The following is a 22,127-nucleotide window of genomic DNA, read 5'->3' as shown; positions in this document are numbered from 1 at the left end:
CCATTAATGAATGACTACATTATCATTTAAAAATAATAAGCACCAAATAGCACAACCATATTGGTACTTATTCAGGGAGGTGGCTGAGCTGGACCATTGCCCTGTATGGAATTTTGTTAAGATAAGTGAGGAAAAACAGATATTCTGCTCAGACAGAGTGCCAGAGTATGATTGCTCCCAGAGAGCCTGTCCTATTCCAACCTGCTCCTCCCTTGGCTGCACCTTAACTGAGGAGTGCAGCCAAACTTTTAGAAATACTGGCAGACACATGAGACTAATAATGTTGGATTTTGTTTAATACCTTTATTTTGTATTTGCAGGGAAGTGGCATATGGCTGTGAATCCTCCCAAGATCATTGCCAGGCGCAGAATTGAGGCGCAGAATTGAGGCGCCCCCTCCCCGGCCGTTCAAAAGCTGCCCCTAGGGAGCTCGAGCAACCAGGACGGGCAAACAGGTCATGGCGCGTCAGAAGGGCGTGGCGCAGCAGTTCGCGCAGGCAGGGTGGGCAGGAAGGGCAGAGCGCTCCCCACGCCCATAAGAACACCTCCTTAACAACAGCCGTTAGCTAGGTGATAATGGTCTCCACCAGGCAGGGTGCGCTCTCCAGGAAGTCAGTACACACCCAGACTGACTACCCGTTAAAAAATGCCGCAGTTCAGGTCACGGGATGCAAGGAGCATCTGAGCCTGTTCCTGCTATCAGCGGGAGGCAGAGAAACTGCGTGCATGAGGTGCGAGCAGGTGGGTGACCTGGTCCGCATGGTGGCAGAACTCAAGGAGGAGGTGGAGAGGTTGAGGGATATCAGGGAGTGTGAGCGGGAGATAGACTTGTGGAGCTACTCCCTGCAGGGCCTCAAGGAGAGGTATCGAGGTGAGACACCCGCTGACCGATGCCCAGCCTAACCCCAAGCAGTCTGGCCCCCTCCCCCAGCTAGCCACCCCTATATATTGTTTAGCATGACATCAGATGGTATGGAATACCCCTTTGGCTAGTTTGGGTCACCTGTCCTGGGTCTATCCCCTCCCAGCTCTTACTGCACCCCCAGCCTGCCTGTTGGCAGGACAGAACAAGAAGCTGAAATGTCCTTGGCTTAGTATAAACACTGCTCTGCAACAATTAAAACATCGGAGTGTTATCAGTACTCTTCTCATCCTAAGCCATAACACAGCATTCTACCAGCCACTAGGAAGAAAATCAACTCTGTTCTAACTGAAACCAGGACATCTATCCACCCCTTATTTCATACCATTTATGTCATGCTCAGGTTACACTCTTTTCCATACATTCTAATTAGTCACCATTTTCATGTAGGGTAGATAGTAGTCGTGGTAGTGATAACATACAGTATTATATAGTAATTAACATGGTATAATTCAATTCATGGGCTATTCTCACCCAGTATTAAATCTCCTTGAGGTACACACCGGACCTCTCCGTTCTTTGCATCACCCACCAAGTGTATCCAGGTCCCTGAGCAAAAACAATTCCACGAATGGGTTTGCCTTTTCCTGAGGCAGGAGTAGCCCAGACTGTTTTACCCAGCATATTTCTTACATGCACTACAGGAACTTTATCCTCATCTACAGTACATAACAAGTTTGATTGGGCAGGTCCAGCTCGGTTGGCAGATCCCCTAGTATTGACTAACCAGATGGCCTTTGCCAAATGTGTATCCCAATTTTTGAACGTCCCAGCGCCCATTGCTTTCAATGTAGTCTTTAACAGTCCATTGTATCGTTCAACTTTCCCGGAGGCTGGTGCATGATAGGGGATGTGATACACCCACTCAATACCATGTTCTTTGGCCCAAGTGTCTATAAGGTTGTTTTGGAAATGAGTCCCATTGTCTGACTCTATTCTTTCTGAGGTGCCATGTCGCCATAGGACTTGCTTTTCAAGGCCCAGGATAGTGTTCCGGGCGGTGGCATGAGGCACAGGATATGTTTCCAGCCATCTGGTGGTTGCTTCCACCATTGTAAGTACATGGTACTTGCCATTGCGAGTTTGAGGGAGTGTGATGTAATCAATCTGCCAGGCCTCTCCATATTTCTATTTCAGCCATCGTCCTCCATACCAAAGAGGCTTTGACCGTTTGGCTTGCTTGATTGCAGCACATGTTTCACAGTCATGAATAACCTGTGCTATAGCGTCCATGGTCAGGTCCACCCCTCGATCACGAGCCCATCTGTATGTTGCATCTCTACCTTGATGGCCTGAGGTGTCATGGGCCCATCGGGATATAAATAATTCACCTTTATGCTGCCAATCCAGATCCACCTGAGCTACTTCAATCTTAGCAGCCTGATCCACCTGCTGGTTGTTCTGATGTTCTTCAGTAGCCCGATTCTTGGGCACATGAGCATCTACGTGACGTACTTTCACAGCCAGGTTCTCTACCCGAGCAGCAATATCTTGCCACAATGCAGCAGCCCAGATGGGTTTGCCCCTATGCTGCCAGTTGTTTTGCTTCCATTGCTGTAACCATCCCCACAGGGCATTTGCTACCATCCATGAATCAGTGTAGAGATAGAGAACTGGCCATTTTTCTCGTTCAGCAATGTCTAAAGCCAGCTGAATGGCCTTCACTTCTGCAAACTGACTGGATTCACCTTCTCCCTCAGCAGCTTCTGCAACTCGTCGTGTAGGACTCCATACAGCAGCCTTCCATCTCCGATGCTTCCCCACAATACGACAGGACCCATCAGTGAACAGGGCATATTTCTTTTCATTTTCTGGTAACTGGTTGTACAGTGGGGCTTCTTCAGCACGACCCACCTCCTCCTCTGATGATATCCCAAAGTATTTGCCTTCTGGCCAGTCCATAATCACTTCCAATATTCCTGGGCAACTGGGGTTTCCTATTCGAGCCCGCTGAGTAATCAGTGCAACCCACTTGCTCCATGTAGCATCAGTTGCATGATGCGTAGAAGAGACCCTTCCCTTGAACATCCAGCCTAGTACCGGTAATCGGGGTGCTAGGAGGAGCTGCGCTTCAGTACCGACCACCTCCGAAGCAGATCAAACTCCTTCATATGCTGCCAATATCTCCTTTTCAGTTGGAGTATAGCGGGCCTCAGATCCTCTGTATCCCCAACTCCAAAACCCCAGGGGCCGACCTCGAGTTTCCCCAGGTTCTTTCTGCCAGAGGCTCCAGGTGGGGCCGTTCTCCCCGGCTGCAGTGTAGAGCACATTCTTTACATCTGGTCCTGTTTGAACTGGCCCAAGGGCTACTGCATGGACTATTTCCTGCTTGATTTGTTCAAAGGCTTGTCGTTGCTCAGGGCCCCATTCAAACTCATTCTTCTTACGGGTTACTTGGTAGAGCGGGTTTACAATCAGACTGTAATTTGGGATGTGCATTCTCCAAAACCTCACAACACCTAGGAAAGTCTGTGTTTCCTTTTTGTTAGTTGGTGGAGACATAGCTGTTATTTTGTTGATCACATCCATTGGGATTTGACGACGTCCATCTTGCCATTTTATTCCTAAAAACTGGATCTCTCGTGCAGGTCCTTTGACTTTATTTTGTTTTATGGCAAATCCAGCTTTCAGAAGGATTTGGACTATTTTCTTCCCTTTCTCAAAAACTTCCTCTGCTGTGTCACCCCACACAATAATGTCATCGATGTACTGCAGGTGTTCAGGAGCTTCCCCCTGCTCCAGCGCAGACTGGATCAGCCCATGGCAAATGGTAGGGCTGTGTTTCCACCCCTGGGGCAGTCGATTCCAAGTATATTGGACTCCCCTCCAAGTGAAAGCAAACTGTGGCCTGCACTCTGCTGCTAGAGGGATGGAGAAAAATGCATTAGCGATATCAATTGTGGCGTACCACTTGGCTGCCTTCGATTCAAGTTCGTACTGAAGTTCCAGCATGTCCGGCACTGCAGCACTCGGTGGCGTCACTTCGTTCAGGCCACGATAGTCCACTGTTAGTCTCCACTCGCCATTAGACTTTCGCACTGGCCATATGGGACTATTGAAAGGTGAATGAGTCTTGCTGATCACTCCTTGGCTCTCCAATTGACAAATTAGCTTATGGATGGGAATCAGGGAGTGCCGGTTAGTGCGATATTGCCGCCGGTGCACAGTTGTGGTAGCGATTGGCACTTGCTGTTCTTCGACCCTCAGCAACCCCACAACAGAGGGGTCCTCTGAGAGACCAGGCAAGGTAGGTAATTGTTTAATGCCCTCTGTCTCTAAGGCAGCTATACCAAAAGCCCACCGGAACCCTTTTGGGTCCTTGAAATATCCTCTTCTAAGATAGTCTATGCCAAGGATACATGGAGCATCCGGGCCAGTCACAATACGGTGCTTTTCCCACTCATTCCCAGTCAGACTCACTTCAGCCTCCAATACAGTCAACTGCTGAGATCCCCCTGTCACTCCACAAATATAGATGGGCTCTGGTCCTTTATAGCTCGATGGCATTATAGTGCATTGTGCACCGGTGTCTACTAAAGCCTTATACTTCTGTGTGTCTGATGTGCCAGGCCATCGAATCCACACAGTCCAATAAACTCGATTATCCCTTTCCTCCCCCTGGCTGGAGGCAGGGCCTCCCTAATCCTGGTCAGAATCTTCTTCGTTTCTGTGTTTGAAGGACTGTCTGCTGGAAGTTGGAGCAGCAAACTTTTCAGAGAACCCCTTTTTCCCAATTGTTTTCTTTTGCAACTCACGTACCCGTGCCTCTAGGGTCGCGGTAGATTTTCCATCCCATTTTCTCATGTCCTCTCCATTGTCTCGTAAGTAAAACCACAGGGTGGCACGGGGTGAGTACCCACCATATCGTCTTCCTTGTGTGGATGAACGACTACCCCTGATAGCTGAGACACTGCTCTGTACAGGTACGGAGGAGAATAATCTCTCTTCAAGTTGGTGAACCTTTTCAGAAAGTTTCTCCACAGTATTCTCTTTTGGTCGGTGGACACTGGTTGGTTCAGGTGGGGATGAAGATAGATTCTCTTTAAGTTGGTGGAACTCTTCAGAAAGTTTCTCCACAGCTGAGACGCAGGCCTGTAAGGAAGAGGAGAGACTTTCTTCGTACTGCCGGAGTTGTTTAGCCACTTCATCCACTGTGGGTTCCTCATCCTCTTTCCAGGCCATTATTGCCAATGAGCTGGCATATGATGATGGTGCACTCCGTACAAACTTCCGCCACATGGGTCGTGTACACCTGACTTCATCTGGATCTTTGGATGTTTGTCTGAGGTCTGGATCCTCATAAATCACTTCCCGTACGGCTAATTCCCTCAGGTACTGGATTCCCTTCTCCATAGTGGTCCACTTGCCTGGTAGACATAAAAGTTCTTCCTTGAAGGGATACCTTTCCCTCACAGCTGAGAGGAGACGCCTCCAGAGGCTGTGAGATTGTGCTCCATCTGCAATTGCTTTGTCAATGCCTGCATCTCTAGCAAGGGATCCCAATCGCTTGGCTTCCCTGCCGTCTAATTCCACACAATTGGCTCCAGAGTCCCAGCATCGGAGCAGCCAGGTGACAAGCTGCTCACCTATACAGCGACCAAAATCTTTTCGCACATCTCGTAGCTCACGCTCGTTTAGGCTTCGGGTAGTTACTGTTGATTTTTTGGCATCCTCATCTTCCTCCTCCTGAACCCTTGATGGCCCAGCGTCCTTGTCGTCTCCGTCGTCTCTATACCTAGATTTGGCAGAAGACTCTCTGCGTTCTAAACGACCTGAATCTCTATACCATTTTTTCACCTTCTCTACAGGGGCAGCTTGCACTGCTACAGCTCATTTCTCTGACCTCGTTACAGGATCTGCCACAGGGGCTGGAATACCCTCTGCAGGGTCAACTTGCACTGCTACAGCTCGTTTCTCTGACCTTGTTACAGGGTCTGCCACAGAGGTTGGAATACCCTCTGCAGGGTCAACTTGCACTGCTACAGCTCGTTTCTCTGACCTTGTTACAGGGTCTGCCACAGAGGTTGGAATACCCTCTGCAGGGTCAACTTGCACTGCTACAGCTCGTTTCTCTGACCCAGCCACAGGAGCTGGAGCAGCTGCAGGAACTGGAGCTGGATCAGCTGCAGGAGCTGGGGCTGGAGCGGCTGCAGGAACCGGAGCTAGAGCGGCTTCAGGAACTGAAACTGGAGTGGCTGCAGGAGCTGGAACTGGAGCGGCTGCAGAGTCCACCGTAGGGGTCACAGTGGCCGTTGGATCTGTCACGGGACTTGGAGTGGCCGCAGGGTCTGTCACTAAGTTGATAGCAGTATCAATGGCAGCTCGATAGGCACGAGCCAGGCCCCAGCATGTTACAATGATTTGTGTTACTTTGGAACTGCCAGAATCATGACACTTTTTTTTTCAAGCATTCTGCCAGTTTCTTAGGATTTTGCAGTTGTTCAGGGGTGAATTTCCAAAACACTGGGGGTGCCAACTGCTCTAGATGCCTGCCCATATCCTCCCATACTCCCTGCCACCCACAACTATACTGCCTCCAGGCAGATCTCCAGATGAGCTTCCTAAGTAGTTGTTTAACTTTAAGCAGAATCTGAAGCGCATTCAGGAGGCAGAACAACAGGACTATGCTGGTCTGAGTATCCCAAGGATATTCAGTATCTTGGAGAGCTATTGTAATAAGCTCGGAGGATAAGAGGGTGGTGAAGGAGGAAGGGAGAGTGATCAAGTACGAGAAAATATCTTCCCCTTTCCCCTCCACAGATTGACTCCCTAATGAAAAAAGGCAACAGGTATAATTGCTAATAGTTTCCAAAATACAGTTTCCGAAGTATAGAGTCAACGATGTTACTGAGTACAAATACCAAGTTAGAGTCATGACCAGATATTTCATCGTCTCATAAGCCACTGTTACAACACACAGTACCATAATGATCTGAGACTAGGGCCCGGAGAGGATAAACAACATGACAGAGAGCACATACAGAAAATAATGTGCTATAATACTCAATTTGGAAAACAGGCGCAGCAGAGTTAAGATTAAAGCAATCAGCATTATGACAAGTGACTATTAAGCAGGTCTAATACTTACACCAATTTTAGTTTAACACATTCTGGTCAGATCTGCCATTATCTCAACCTTTCGAGCCCCATGTTGGGCACCAAAAAGACTGTCGTGGTTTAATCCAGCCGGCAGCTAAACACCACGCAGCCGTTCGCCCCCCTTCCCCCCTCCCTCTCTGGGACGGGGGAGAGAAATGGAAAGTGAAGCCCGTGAGTTGAGATAAAGACAGTTTAATAAGACAGGAAAATAATAATAACAAAATAATAATAATAATACAATGATGATAATAGTACTACTACTAATAATATGTACAAACAAGTGATGCACAATGCAATTGCTCACCACCCGCTGACCGATGCCCAGCCTAAACAACAGCAGTCCGGCCCCCTCCCCCAGCTAGCCACCCCTATATATTGTTTGGCATGACGTCAGATGGTATGGAATACCCCTTTGGCTAGTTTGGGTCACCTGTCCTGGGTCTGTCCCCTCCCAGCTCTTACTGCACCCCCAGCCTGCCTGTTGGCAGGACAGAGCAAGAAGCTGAAATGTCCTTGGCTTGGTATAAGCACTGCTCTGCAACAATTAAAACATCGGGGTGTTATCAGTACTCTTCTCATCCTAAGCCATAACACAGCATTCTACCAGCCACTAGGAAGAAAATCAACTCTGTTCTAACTGAAACCAGGACAGCAGGTAACCAAATTAAAGCCAAAACTTGCAGCCCAGTCCTTGACCTGAATAGTGAGTGAGGATCTGGATCCTGGCATTTATGCGCGATAGCTTCTACGCAGCCGAAGTAAATACACCCCGGGTGCCCTGAGCTGGAGGACCACGACGGTGGGAACGATAAACTCCCAACCGACCCTGAACATGTGCGGGATTTGCTGCTCCACCTGGATCTATACAAGTCCTTGGGTCCAGATGGGATTCATCCCAGGGTGCTTAAGGAGCTGGCTGACGCCATCGTGGGACCTCTCTCAATTATTTTTCAATGGTCTTGTGAATCTGGAGAGGTCCCAGTGGACTGGAAGCTGGCAAATGTCGTACCAATTTTCAAGAAGGGCAAGAAAATAGACCGTGGCAACTACAGGACTGTTAGTCTCACATCAGCACCTGGTAAAATTACGGAGAAGATGATCCTTGAAGCTCTTGAAGCACACCTGGGGGACAATGCAGTCATTGGTCCCAGCCAACGTGGGTTTATGAGGGGTAGGTCCTGCCTAACAAATCTGACTTCCTTTCATGATAAGATCACCCATCTGGTTGATCAAGGGAAACCAGCTGACGTGATCTTTTTGGACCTGAGCAAAGCTTTTAACATGGCTTCCCGTGGGATCCTACTGGACAAAATGTCCAGCATACAACCTAACAAAAACATCATGCGATGGGTGAGCAATTGGCTGACAGGCAGGGCTCAAGGGCTTGTGGTAAATGGGGCCACATCAGGCTGGCACATGGTCACTAGTGGGGACCCTCAAGGCTCCATTTTAGGGCCAGTCCTCTTCAGTGTTTTTATAAACGATTTAGATGTAGGACTAGAATGTGTTTTGAGCAAATTTGCTGATGGCACCAAACTTGGAGGAGTTGTAGACTCAGATGAGGGGCTGAGGGTGGAAAGGCCTTGCAGAGAGATCTGGACAGATTGGAGAGCTGGGCGATCACCAACCTCATGAAGATTAACAAGAGCAAGTGCTGGGTCCTGCACCTGGGATGGGGCCACCCTGGCTATATGTACAGACTGGGCAATGAGACGCTGGAGAGCAGCCCCGCAGAGAGGGATCCAGGGGTGGTGGTTGACAGCAAGTTGAACATGAGCCAGCAGTGTGCCCTGGCAGCCAGGAGGGCCAACCATATCCTGGGGTGCATCAAGCACAGCATTGCTAGTCAATCAAGGGAAGTGATTGTCCCACTCTACTCTGCGCTGGTGCGGCCTCACTTTGAGTACTGCGTGCAGTTCTGGGCACCACAGTACAGAAAGGACAGTAAACTGCTGGAGAGTGTCCAGAGGCGGGCGACAAAGATGGTGAAGGGCCTAGAGGGGAAGACGTATGAGGAGTGGCTGAGGTCACTGGGCCTGTTCAGCCTGGAGAAGGGGAGGCTGAGGGAGGACCTCATTGCAACATACAACTTCCTCGCAAGGGGGAGTGCAGAGGCAGGTGCTGACCTATTCTCTGTAATCACCAATGATAGGACCCACGGGAATGGTGTTAAGCTGAGGCAGGGAAGGTTTAGGCTGGACGTCAGGAAGAGGTTCTTCACCGAGAGGAGGGTGGTTGCACGCTGGAACAGGCTCCCCAGGGAACTAGTCACTGCACCAAGCCTGTCTGAATTTAAGAAGTGATTGGACTGTGCACTTAGTCACGTGGTCTAAACTTTTGGGTAGACCTGTGCGGTGCCAGGAGTCGGACTTGATGATCCTTATGGGTCCCTTCCAACTCGGGATATTCTATGATTCAATAAATAGTGTAGTCAGAGGTCATGGGGCTAGATTTAGAAAAGTCCTGCATAAAGAAGGGATCTCAGAAAAGAAAATTTAAATAACGTTAATATCAAGAAAAGGAATTCTGATTGCTAAATTCTTTATCTGTCATGACTAGACAGATGAAAACCTATGATGGCAAGTTTGCCTTTAAGGTCATTTTCTTTTTTATTCATATCTTTTATTTATTTGTATTTATTTTTTTAACAGGCTCTGTACTAATTTTCCTCACAGAATGACTAACAGAAATATGACCCTTGTGCACCTTTTGTAGTTAATTCATTAGGTCAACTCTAACCACTAAGCCCCTTGTCAGGTTATTTCTACTAGTGATAAGGAGCAATTGACCTTAAAACTTTGAAGCCAGGTAGACGAGCTTATTCCACAAGGTCTCTTGGCTCCAACCTTGTGAAGTGAAACCAGCCAGGTGTGGGTCATTTTACCTTTGCTATGTAGGAAGCCTGAGGACTTGTGGGGGAATTGCCTCCCCAGGAGAGACTGAGGCTTGGGTTGCCTAGGGTGTTTTTCTCTTGTGGTGACTTGGGCTCAGCGTTCCCCAGTAGGCTGCTTTTCCTTCGTGTTTTCTGCCCTCTCTGTGAGATAGTTTTAGAGACTCTATGAGCCAGTTACATTGGTGGTGCCTTCTTCAGTAAAACCTTGGTGGCGCTATTTCACCGCGAAGCGCTTTGGAAGTGGCTCGAGTTCAGAAGACTACAGGTAAGTGTTCCTGGGTTCTGTGGTTGTTGCTGTGGAGGAGTTTGAGTACTTCCTTCACCTTGTCTGTTTTCCGTGAAATTACTTAGGTGGATTCTAATCTCCATTCCAAGCACTGGGGGAGCACTGGGAGGGGGGGGGGGGGAAGGCCTCCGAAACCCAAGTGCACACAGGTAAGCCTGACTTTGAAGAATGTTCTTCAGTATTTGGAAGATTGAAAAACAGGCTGTGTGAAAAAGGTACCTTCATGTGAATGCAGAATTTGCCTTGTGGTAAGTAGAAACAGACTGGGATGGATACGAGGCGCAGAACGGAGGCGCAGAACGGAGGCGCAGAACAGAGGCGCAGAATCATGGTTTTGATTATTTTTATGGCGTGCCTTTCACCCTCATGAATGAGTGTCAAGGCACGGATGACCCTGAGCTGGACAAGTCTCTGCAAGATAAATATTGGCTTCACTCACAGATAATCTTCCTTGCAGTGCTTACACTTCTGATTGGAAAACTTACCAGCTTATTCCAGGTAAAATGGAAAATAATTATATGTGTGACCATCTGCAGTCTCCTGTATTTCCTTTCTTGGTTCTCCAACTATGGATTCACCAAGTACTGGAACTGTATCCTGAAGAGAAACCATGATATCACAGAACAACCAATGAACCTAGAAAAAACTACTTCTAATATGCTGATGGAGGCAGTTTCATTCATTGAAATGTAACCAACAAAAATTGTATCACCTCTTAAGGATTTTCTAAATCTGCTGCATCATACACCACTTGGTTAGGCAGCTGGCATGCTGCACCATCTGCCCCTAGTGCTGGCAAGTGACAATTTGGTGTTTTCTAGTATCCCGCAACTTGTCAGCATGCAACTGCTGTCCTTCACCTTTTACATAGCTTGTCAGCAACTCAGGAAAAGATACGATGATTTTGTTGCCTTTATGTTTTGTTCTGAAAGGGGTCCTGGCCAAGGACTATGAATTCCTATTCATAGGAATAGAAAAATAATCTTAGCCTGATGAATGGACTGTCATTTAAAGTTCCATATGAAGTTAATATTTTACAAGTTGGAGACTGATACTGAATTTTGTTTTGTTTTCCCAAGGTGCCCTTCATTTACAGTACTATCAGCTAGAGATAAACTAACTGCTAATTTCTTAGAAATATGTATGTGACAAGCCTGAGTATATCCCTGAATAACATTACATTATTTCTCTGTGGGATTGGAGGTTTTTTGTTTGTTCCTTTTTTAAGGGAAATTGGGGTGAGAGAAAACTCTTCTGTAAAACTTTGAACACAGATGTCCTCATAGAGGATATTCTCAGGTTCATAGGATATCCTGCCTGGCCTCTAGCTGCCCATGTTAAAGGAATGCGGTTCCTTGTGGTTTGAGTGTCATACCTGCCAGTTTCACAAGGATGTCTCAGATACTCAGTGACACCAATATTTGGGTTTAAGCGAGTGAGTCCTCTTCTCCCTGCCTCTGTGTGTATATCAGTCTTTAGGCTATGAACTTTTGTGCTTGTTTATATAATGTTCTACACATATTTCATTTGGAACAAGAGAAACATCCCATTACTATTTTGGTCTTCATACAGAACCAAAATCTTCGAGAAGTGTTTTAATCCCCTCTGTCTCCCAAGGCTTCAAAAATGCAAAGATGTCAAAATCCAAAATTCTTACTCTAGACCCTAAACATATTTTTAGTGAGATAGTCACTACCGTATTACTGTTATATATATCACTTGCATATTACTGTTATATTTTGTTCTGAGTGATAGTTTGTAGAGAAATGACTACTGTTGTTTTCTTTTGTTTCAGAAACAAGCAGAGACCATTTCTTCTCTTTTTTTCCCTTTTACACGTTCACACTCCTCTCGTTACCATGGAGAAGTTTCTGGGAAGAAGCAGACATGGCCTATATGGAGATAGTGTAGATGGACTGGATAGTGGGTACGTGATGGCTTGCAGGAAATCCTTTATTTATTTGACTGTGAAAAAGAAACACCCCAATGAAGGGATGGTCACAGAACTCCCTATTTGTATATGACAAAAAAAACTTGCCTTGGATATACAGTTAGCTCCAAAGATTGCCATTTCATTACCACAACTTTTTTCTTTCTTTTAGGTTGAAAGTGCAGGCTTTTCTTGTGAGGCTTTTTAGTTCCTACTTTTTAATTGACACACTTCTGTGTTGCAGTGTTAAAAGAAGTCAGCTAATCAGATTATTAATCAAATGTATTATATTACTCCAGCTGTCTAGTCTCAAAAGATATAACAGGTGCTGCTGATGAAGATTACATTATACACTGGTTGTTTTGTGTACTTGTTCCCTTTTATCAAGGAATAATCCTTACAGCAGAAATCTGAACTCCTTCCTAGCCAAAAGGTCAATTTAAGAAGTTATAATATTTCATTTAATAAGTTAATTAAATTTAAAAATGTAACTTGCACTCACAGCTCAGATTTATACCTAAGCCTTAATTAGTAGTTCCTTTTTGCTTCAATGAGATGGAGAAAGATAGCTCTTATTAACATTTCCTGAAAAGTGAAGGTCCTACTGACAAAGTATCCACCACTCACCTCTAGTTGCCACACTCCAGACCAGATTCCCTGAGCCTTTTCTACATCCAATAATCATGTTTAAAAAAATCTGCCTTGAAAGGAGCCTGATTGCTTGTGATTGGCAGGCCGAGCACCTCTGCAAGATCTGATCACACCAGAGGACTCTGGCACAATCCTTTTCTAATTTTTGGCACTAACTAAATTCAGACACAAGCTACTGAAGCAGAGCAGAATAGCAGAAGTACAACGGTGTAAGGAACATGTGTCACATAGGCCAAACAGGATGCCGCTAGTGAGGACAAAGAGATTTGGGCTGTAATTCAGAACCAAGAGGTCTAGATTCAATCTAAATTCCTTTTTGGAGGTAGAGTTTGTTTTTAGTCAAATGACTATCTTGGCCAAGGGGATGCATGAAATCTAGCTCATGACCGCCATCACTGGCCTTTATTTTTTTCTTGCATGTCAGCTGTTGTTGCTTCTGTAGCTATGGAAGCTGTTTGTGGTGATCATATTTTGATGCAGTGGGTGATTGGGAAAAGCAACCGAAGATAAATTATACTCTGTATAAATGTTTTATCCTGTCAGTACTGAAAACATTCCTTATGAAGTTAGATCTGAATTGCACTCTGCGGAGTTTTTGCAACTGACTTCCAGAGAAGATCTTGGCTGATTGTGTGAAGCCTCATTTCAGAGTCTTTGTTTAGTCCATGGTGAAAAAAGCATTTTTCCTGTGACTAGGAAGCTCTATTGTCTAAGCTTTTCAAGATGCTCGAGGCTACACAGTGGAGAGAGTCCTTGACTCTGAGAATTTACAGCATAGAACTGACAGAACATTTTGAGAGGCTTGAATAAAAGGGGCATTCATGTAACTTATTTTCCATTTGGTTTTGTGTTTTATTTTCCAGAAACAGAATTTGGACACATTCAGCAGCTTTCTGTTAGGCTCTTACCGCTCCCATGATTTAGGATTACTTTGCATTGCTTATGATAGTTCATTACAGAACTCATTGAGGTCAATGGAATGAGTGTCTTCAAAAAATCTTAAAAATCTGACTGCATCTCAGGACATAATTATGATGTTTTCTTTGTTTATAGGTAGGCTTCTTGATGCTATTGACAAGGAAGGCTTGAGGAATACCACATTTGTTTATTTTGCATCTGATCACAGGGGATCTGTACGGGCTTACAGAAGAAATGCCTGCTTAGGTGGATGGAATGGGATCTATAAAGGTAAAATCTTGGCAGCATGTGCATGCATAAAACTAGCTATTAAAAATAAATATAATAGATAGATGAATAAATAGAATAGATAAATAGAATAAAAAAGCAACATGCTGGAATGAAAATCTTAGTTTGTAAGGCTGGAGCAACTTCAGGGCATCAGCTAGTCATCCTTCAGTTCCTAAACAAGATCTCTTTCACCAAAACTGCTCCTGACAGCTACATTGTCTTATCTATTCTTGAAGACGTTCAGCGATTCCCCAAGTACTCATTTGCACTGTCAATGCTACTAGATTTGTTTGTTTCCTGTTATTTACCTTTCCTTGCTTCAGATTATGCAGAAGCTCTTTCCTTATTCAGCAATCTAAATTATTTTATTTGACACGATTTCTTCTTGGCAGAACTATTACTGATATGCTAATTTCCTTCTACATGCTTAAAAGTTATATGATTATTGATTGCAATATTTATTCAGGCAGTCTACTGCTATTTGTTTTGGTTTGTTCTGCTTTGTTTTCCAAGACAGACACCACAGCTTGCCTTTTTCCAGTCTGATACCTCAGCAAATCTCCACAACTCAAACAAAACAACTCTTCATCAACTAGTGCTATGAATGCTCCAAACATTCATCAGGTTCAGACTGTTTGAAAACATCTGCCCTTAGTCAAGGCTTAATGGATGCCTAATGGATGATAGGGTGTAGTGGGTTTACGTGGCAAGGTTTTGGTAGCAGGGAGCCATAGGGGTGGTTTCTGTGAGAAAGATCTAGAAGCTGCCCCATGTTTGGGAAGGGCCCCATTGTTTTCCAGATCCGAGCTAATAAGCGATGTTTTGCGCCTCTGTGAGAGCATATTTAAGACAGGGAAAAAACGCTGCGCCACACAGCAGCTGGGAGAGTCAAGGGAGTGAGAGAACAGCCTTGCACCAAGGTCAGTGTAGAGGGAGGGGGAGAGGTGCTCCAGGCGCCGGAGCAGAAGTCCCCTGTGGCCTGTGGTGAGGACCATGGTGAAGCAGGATGTCCCCCTGCAGCCCATGGAGTACCACGGTGGAGCAGGGTTCCATGCTGCAGCCCGTGGAGGAGACCACGGTGGAGCAGGTGGCCCTGCACCGACGGAGGCTGCCGCCTGTGGAAGACCCCTGCCGGAGCAGATTCTGGGCCGGACCTGTAGCCCGTGGAGAGGAGCCCACGCAGGAGCAGGTGACCTGGCAGGAGCTGCTGCCCGTAGGGGAGCCAGGTTGGAGCAGTTTTCTCCTGAGGGATGGACCCCGTGGTACGGACCCATATCTGGAGCAGTTCTGGAAGAGCTGCTGCCTGTGGGAAGCCCACGCCGGATCAGTTCATCAAGGACTGCATCCCGTGGGTGGGACCCCACAGCACAGGGGACGAGAGTGACCGAGAAGGAGCGGCAGAGAAGAAGTGCTGTAGACTGACCATAACCCCCATTCCCCGTTCCCCTGCGCCGCTCGGGGGGAGGAGGTGGAAGAGGGTGGATGGGGGGGGAAGGTGCTTTTGGTTTTTTTCTTTGTTTTCTCACTTCTCTCGCTTGTTAGTTGTAGGCAATAAATCTTACTATCTCCTTATGCCGAGTCTGTTTTGCCCGTTACAATAATTATTGCGTGATTTTCTCGTCCTTATCTCAATCCTTGAGCCCTTTTCACATATTTTCTCCCCATTCCTCTTTGAGGAGGGGGAGTGAGAGAGCGGCTGTGGTGGAGCTCGGCTGCCCACTCGAGCGGAACCACGACATAGGGTAAACTGTTTGTTACTTGGTAACAAGCCAGGTTTGTGTATTAAAGACTCATACAGAAGCATCATTAAAATCAGTCAGCATTTCAATTTTCTTTCCTGATTTGTTTGTTTGTTACCCAGTGGATAGCAACTAGTACTTTTGCCTTTTTTTTTTTTTTTTTTTTTTTGCCATGATACTTCTCATTTCTCTCTCTCATCACTAGTTAACTTACATTACATGTTCTGTGCTTTCTGATTTTGTCATTAAGAGTCCATAAAATAAACCCATCCTTAATAGCCTGACTGAGATTCTTCCTCTTATATTACTCCTTCTTGGACTTGGAATCCACAGAAAAAGCACATGAAATGCCTAAATAATTATACTTCCTAATTTTCCACTGAAATACATGTATGAAGACTTAAACTTGTGCCCTTTAATACTGGTTCTTTAAAGACTCACCAGTTCTTATTGATATTTCCCCCACAAACAGTTTCTCCGAGGAGTGCTCCTTTACCAGTCCTGTAGCTTTATTAAAATCTACCTTGCTGGAGTTCCTTGTTTTGTTTTTTTGCCTTACTTCTTTAGGTCTTAAATTTTTCATGGTCACTCTTACCAACCCACCTTCCATGTGGTTATTCTCCACTTATTCTTGCTCTAGTACTAAATCATAGAATCACAGTATGGCTTGTGTTGTAACAGACTTTAAATGTCATCTTTTTCCAACCCCTCTGCCATGGGCAGGGACACCTCCCACTAGATCAGGTTGCTTAAAGCCTCATCCAACCTGGCCTTGAACACTTTGAGGGATGGGGCATCCACAGCTTCTCGGGGCAGCGTCTTCCTGTGCCTCACGACCCTCTGAGTGATGTTTCTTCCTAATATATAATCTAAATCTCCCCTCTTTTAGTTTAAAACCATTACTTCTTGTCCTATCACTACAGTCCCTGATAAGAGTCCCTCCTTAACTTTCTTGTAGGTACCCTTTAGGTATTGAAAAGTTGTTCTCCAGGGGTCTCCCCGGAGCCTTCCCTTCTCCAGGCTGAACAACCCCAACTCCCTCAGCCTGTCTTTGTAGGAGAGGTGCTCCATCACTTTGGTCATCTTCAAGGCCCTCCTCTGGATTCGTTGTAGTATGTCCATGTCATTCTTCTGCTGGAGGCCCCAGAGGTGAATGCAGGACTTCAGGTGGGATCTGATGAGAGCAGATTAGAAGGGGAAAAACACTTCCCTCACCCTGCTGGCCACTCTTCTTTTGCTGCAGGCCAGTATACAGTTGGTTTTTCTGGGCTGCAAGAGCACATTGCCAGCTCACATCAAGCTTCTCATCAACCAACACCTCCAGGTCCTTCTCCTGAATTCATAAATACTCCCTTCTACTTGCTTTTTCCATCTCTTTTGTCATTTGTAGAAAATAAGCAAGGAAGAAAACAGTTTCTAAAGCGCACTGCTGGTTAGTATTTGTTTTTCCTCCATTTCCCTTAGATGAGCTCTGTACTCCTTTCTCTGTACTTCACCATGAACTCAGCAGTGCTGCTTTGCATCAAAGCATACATCAGTGCAGCTAGAGGCTAAAGACCAAACCCTTAATGCTTTTATGACAACAGCTCTGATGAGATTCCTTAATCTGGACTGAAATCCTTTGGAATTCCTCTAGCTGTCTGAACCCATGAGATAACTCTCCAGATTTCTAAGACCTGAAAAGCCACTCTGATATCTTGGGCAGCTTAGCACTTACTGTATAATGAAGACTGAAAACTGTTCCTATTGCTTATTTCCCTACAAATGAAGATTCAGGTGCTTTGATCTTGCTCAGCATCAAAATGCACATTCTCTAGCAGTAAGTGCTTTGAGCCACACAATAAATTTTTGATAGAGCTTAGATCACATCCAGTAGCAGTCCTAAATGCAAAATTAGCCTTCAGTTCTGGACATGAAGTTTCCATACCAGTAACAGATGCCAAAAAAAAGCCAATGGACTAACTTGAGTCTAACCTAGGGTATTCACTAGCCTAAAATAAGAACATGAATAACAAGAGATGAAAGGTGAATGTGATTAGATAGTGATTTCAATGAGGCCAATGATGAAAACATGCCTGCTTAGAGATGAGACAAGGGGAGATAGATATAATATTAGTTTAGAAATTAACGTCAGAAAGGGGTTATTCACATTTATCTCTGCATACAACAGAAGAGGAGACATCCTGTTAATTCATAAATACCTGTAGAACTCACTGCTGTAAGGTGTTATTACTGCTAAAAGGATATTAAAAACAAGAAGAGCCATGCACATGGGTAATAAGAACAGGTGTTAGTAAACAACAAGGTGTGAGAAACCATCATTCTACAAAGCACAAGGTTATTGCACAAGTAGGTGGACTTGCCCTTTTTGTAATCCACCATACGATTTTGTCAGCCTCTTAAACCAAGCTCTGGGAACCTTGCCTCTCAGCTCTAAGTATGAGCATACCTCGTCCATAGTAAAAGCCAGGGCCTAGCTTAAACAACCATCCACGTTTGCTGGTTTATTAACTGAACTAATACACCAGCTTCAAGTTTTACTTGACAAATTTTCTACCAGTTTTTTCAGCAATGTCTGGGCATTTCTGCCCTCAATAGAATGAACAACAGAATAAATGTCATGTATGTACCTGAGCTTCACACTTACACTTTTTTTATTTTCTTAATGGACCATCAACTTGGCTAATGGATTTCTGGCTTTAATGGAGTTAAATGGATTTTCTGGCTTAATTAATATACCTATCCTTGACATTAAGAATAGACATTTGCAGTTAATTAATCATTCTCACTTTGAAGCAGCATTCAAAAATATTTATATATATATATTTTGGCTTACAAGATAGCCAATGCATGGAAGAAAAAAATATAGGAGAAGGTTAAGAAGATTAGAGGAATGCAGAAAAAAAAAAAAAACTCTTTGGATTTTTTTCACATCAATAGAAATGTAGGTGGAAGTCTTCCTTACTGCAAAACATTTAGAGTGCTTCCCCATTTACCACATGGTTCTGCACATGGGACCATGGGACCACCTCAGACCATCCCTGGGATTGTAAACTCTTGGAGGGCAATCATTATCATAGTTCCTCTCACTGCTCTCCAGGATTGGAGAAATCATTTTGTAATGTTCAGCAGCCTCTCTGGTTTAGAACCGTCTGACTGTGGGAGTGTGCCCATGGGGGTCGACAAGCCACAGTCTGTTGACCAAGTTTGCCCTGTGTTAATTCCCTTTCTTGGGCACCATGTGAGGCTGCAACCTCTCTTTTATTGACAGAGCCAGATATTGCTTTTTACTAATAACAGATGTGCATGTTTTTAGGGAGTGTGATTATTCTCAAACATGACATTCAATTAAAAATACAGGTTAGAATGTCCTCTGAAGCATCAGAGGGTGAAATTATTCCTCTTATGCTCAAAACGCTGCTTTGTATTGAGTTTCTATATATACCCCACAAAGAAGTTTAAAATAAAGTAATAAGTAATCAGCTTATTCTTGAAGAATGGGGCTTGTATTGTAGTCATTTTGCTGTTTTCCATGTTTTCATTAAAAGTATTTGAATATTTTGAAATTTTTAAATCCTTTAATTATACATGCATAATAAATGCCTAGTATCTCTCATTCTTATATTTATCTGTTTTTGTTTTGTTTTGTTTTTTTCTCCTCTAACAGGTGGAAAAGGAATGGGAGGTTTGGAAGGAGGGATCCGTGTTCCAGGAATAGTTAGATGGCCTGGAGCGTTGCCTGCAGACATAGTTATCAGTGAACCAACAAGCCTTATGGACATTTTCCCAACAGTGGTTCAGCTGGCTGGAGGGGTAGTGCCTCAAGACAGGTACAAAAGTGGCTTCATAAACCATGCTTGCTCTCCTTCCTTGATTTAGATCAAAGCTGACTATATGTCACACATCCTAATGCCCATGGGTTAAATTCTAGTAGTTGCTAAACCAGATAGTTCTCTAGCAATCTTCTGCTTAGTTTTCCCCATCTTACCTGATTACATGGGAAAGGCAAACAACATGTGTTATCAAGGATCAGTTAGATAACTCAGTTTTCTAATCACTGAAAGGGAACCTGGACTACTGGAGTCACTGGGATGACTTTGGAAAAAAAAAAAAAAAAAAGAGAGAACTTTTATATGAAAAATTGTAAATTCATAAAGCTGGTTGGTCCTGTTAAAAATACCTAAGACAGGCCCTTTCCCGGACTGGGATGCCTGGTTCTTTGTGAGTAGGGAAGATGGATCAAACAGCCTGTATTTGGTACCAGTAATGGAGAAGTTCATTCCTCGGAAGTAAACAAATGGTAGCATCTATGTTAGACTCCTCGAAAGAACAAGTGAAAGGCTGGATGCCTATGGCATTCTGAGCAAAAAGCAGAAAAGTCCTTGTGTTGCATCACTAAGCCAACTGTCAGCCAGTTAACTAAGTGGCACTATTTTTACACAGCCCTAAGCTCACAGAGATATAGAATCATAGAATCAGAATCATAGAATATCCTGAGTTGGAAGGGACCCTTAAGGATCATCAAGTCCAACTCTTGACACCGCACAGGTCTACCCAAAAGTTCAGACCATGTGCCTAAGTGCACAGTCCAATCTCTTCTTAAATTCAGACAGGCTCGGTGCAGTGACCACTTCCCTGGGGAGACTGTTCCAGTGTGCAACCACCCTCTCTGTGAAGAACCCCCTCCTGATGTCCAGCCTAAATTTCCCCTGCCTCAGCTTAACCCCGTTCCCGCGGGTCCTGTCACTAGTGTTAATGGAGAAAAGGTCTCCTGCCTCTCGACACCCCCTTACGAGGAAGTTGTAGACTGTGATGAGGTCTCCCCTCAGCCTCCTCTTCTCCAGGCTGAACAGGCCCAGTGACCTCAGCCGTTCTTCGTACGTCTTCCCCTCCAGGCCTTTCACCATCTTCGTAGCCCTCCTCTGGACACTTTCCAACAGTTTCATGTCCTTTTTATACTGTGGTGCCCAGAACTGCACACAGTACTCGAGGTGAGGCTGCACCAGCACAGAGTAGAGCGGGACAATAACCTCCCTTGACCTACTAGCGATGCCGTGCTTGATGCACCCCAGGACACGATTGGCCCTCCTGGCTGCCAGGGCACACTGCTGGCTCATATTCAACTTGCTGTCTACCACGACCCCCAGATCCCTCTCTTCTAGGCTGCTCTCCAGCGTCTCATTGCCCAGTCTGTACGTGCAGCCAGGGTTTCCCCGTCCCAGGTGCAGGACCCGGCACTTGCTCTTATTGAACTTCATGCGGTTGGTGATCGCCCAGCTCTCCAACCTGTCCAGATCCCTCTGTAAGGCCTTTACGCCCTCATTTGAGTCCACAACTCCTCCAAGTTTGGTGTCATCAGCAAACTTGCTCAAAATACCCTCTATTCCTACATCCAGAACATTTATAAAAATATTGAAAAGTACCGGCCCTAAAATGGAGCCTTGAGGGACCCCACTGGTGACCGCCCGCCAGCCTGACACAGCCCCATTTACCATAACCCTTTGGGCCCTGCCCGTTAGCCAATTGCTCACCCATCGTATGATGTTTTTATTTAGCTGTATGGTGGACATTTTGTCCAGTAGGATCCTATGGGAAACCATGTCAAAAGCCTTGCTGAAGTCCAAAAAAATCACATCAGCTGGTTTCCCTTGGTCCACCATACGGGTGATCTTATATCGGTGACTTCAGTTTCAGGGAGTCAGATTAAAAGTGGTGACCCTTGCCTTTTCTATGGTTATCACTTGTTTACCCCTAGGAAAATTACATTAATGATAATTTATCTCTCCAGGATGTGTGAACTAAATGCAATTGCACAAACTGCTATTAACTACTAATCGCTGGCCTCCACCCTTCTACACAATTAAAAATGCCAGGGCTCGTTAGCTAAACAGTAGCTTACTCTAGAAATACCTGAAATCCTAATTCTGCATGCATGCAGAGTGCGTACCGCTGCAGGGTGAAACTCCTGAACAGCCTGGTGACCTCCGTCCTCTTCATCAGGGTCATCGACGGATGCACCTTACTACCTCTACTGCAGGGAACAGCTCGGCACTCAGAGCACGAGTTCATGTTTCACTACTGTGGTGCAGTGTTGCATGCAGTGCGGTGGCACCAAAAGGACAGTGAGTATAAACACTTCCATCCTCCCGCTGATCAGAGATAATGCAACAACCTCTAATTTCCAGTACAGTAGCATGTAAAAACATCTCTACACATCTGGAGTGTCTTTCTTTAAACTTTTGCAAGGTGCACAATGGCTGAGCTGTTCACTAGCCATCCTGCCTTGCCTGAGGGAAGGGTTTTGCTTCCTGTGTAGCACAGCTTTAAGATTCCATGTTGTTGCTGTGTCTCTATTGCTTTTGCTGTGCAAGCACTCAGAATCAGCTTTACTTTGAAGAAAAAGGAACTGCACACATATG

General features: G+C 45.2%; 1 pseudogene across 1 annotated transcript in view; it reads left to right on the top strand.

Annotated features, from left to right (window-relative positions):
• Positions 1-22,127, top strand: part of LOC311206879 (arylsulfatase D-like) — a 31,386-nt pseudogene that overhangs the window by 4,255 nt on the left and 5,004 nt on the right. The window contains exons 5-9 of the transcript in view: positions 10,512-10,889; positions 11,996-12,123; positions 13,835-13,969; positions 19,376-19,538; positions 21,709-21,830. The product of the transcript in view is annotated as an arylsulfatase D-like (transcript). The remainder of the gene's footprint in view (positions 1-10,511; positions 10,890-11,995; positions 12,124-13,834; positions 13,970-19,375; positions 19,539-21,708; positions 21,831-22,127) is intronic.

This window comes from Netta rufina (genome assembly GCF_964035555.1).
Source record: "Netta rufina genome assembly, chromosome: 1".
Taxonomy (NCBI): domain Eukaryota; kingdom Metazoa; phylum Chordata; class Aves; order Anseriformes; family Anatidae; genus Netta; species Netta rufina.
The sequence above is the reverse complement of the archived record's forward strand: the minus strand, read 5'-3'. Positions and strand labels throughout refer to the sequence as shown.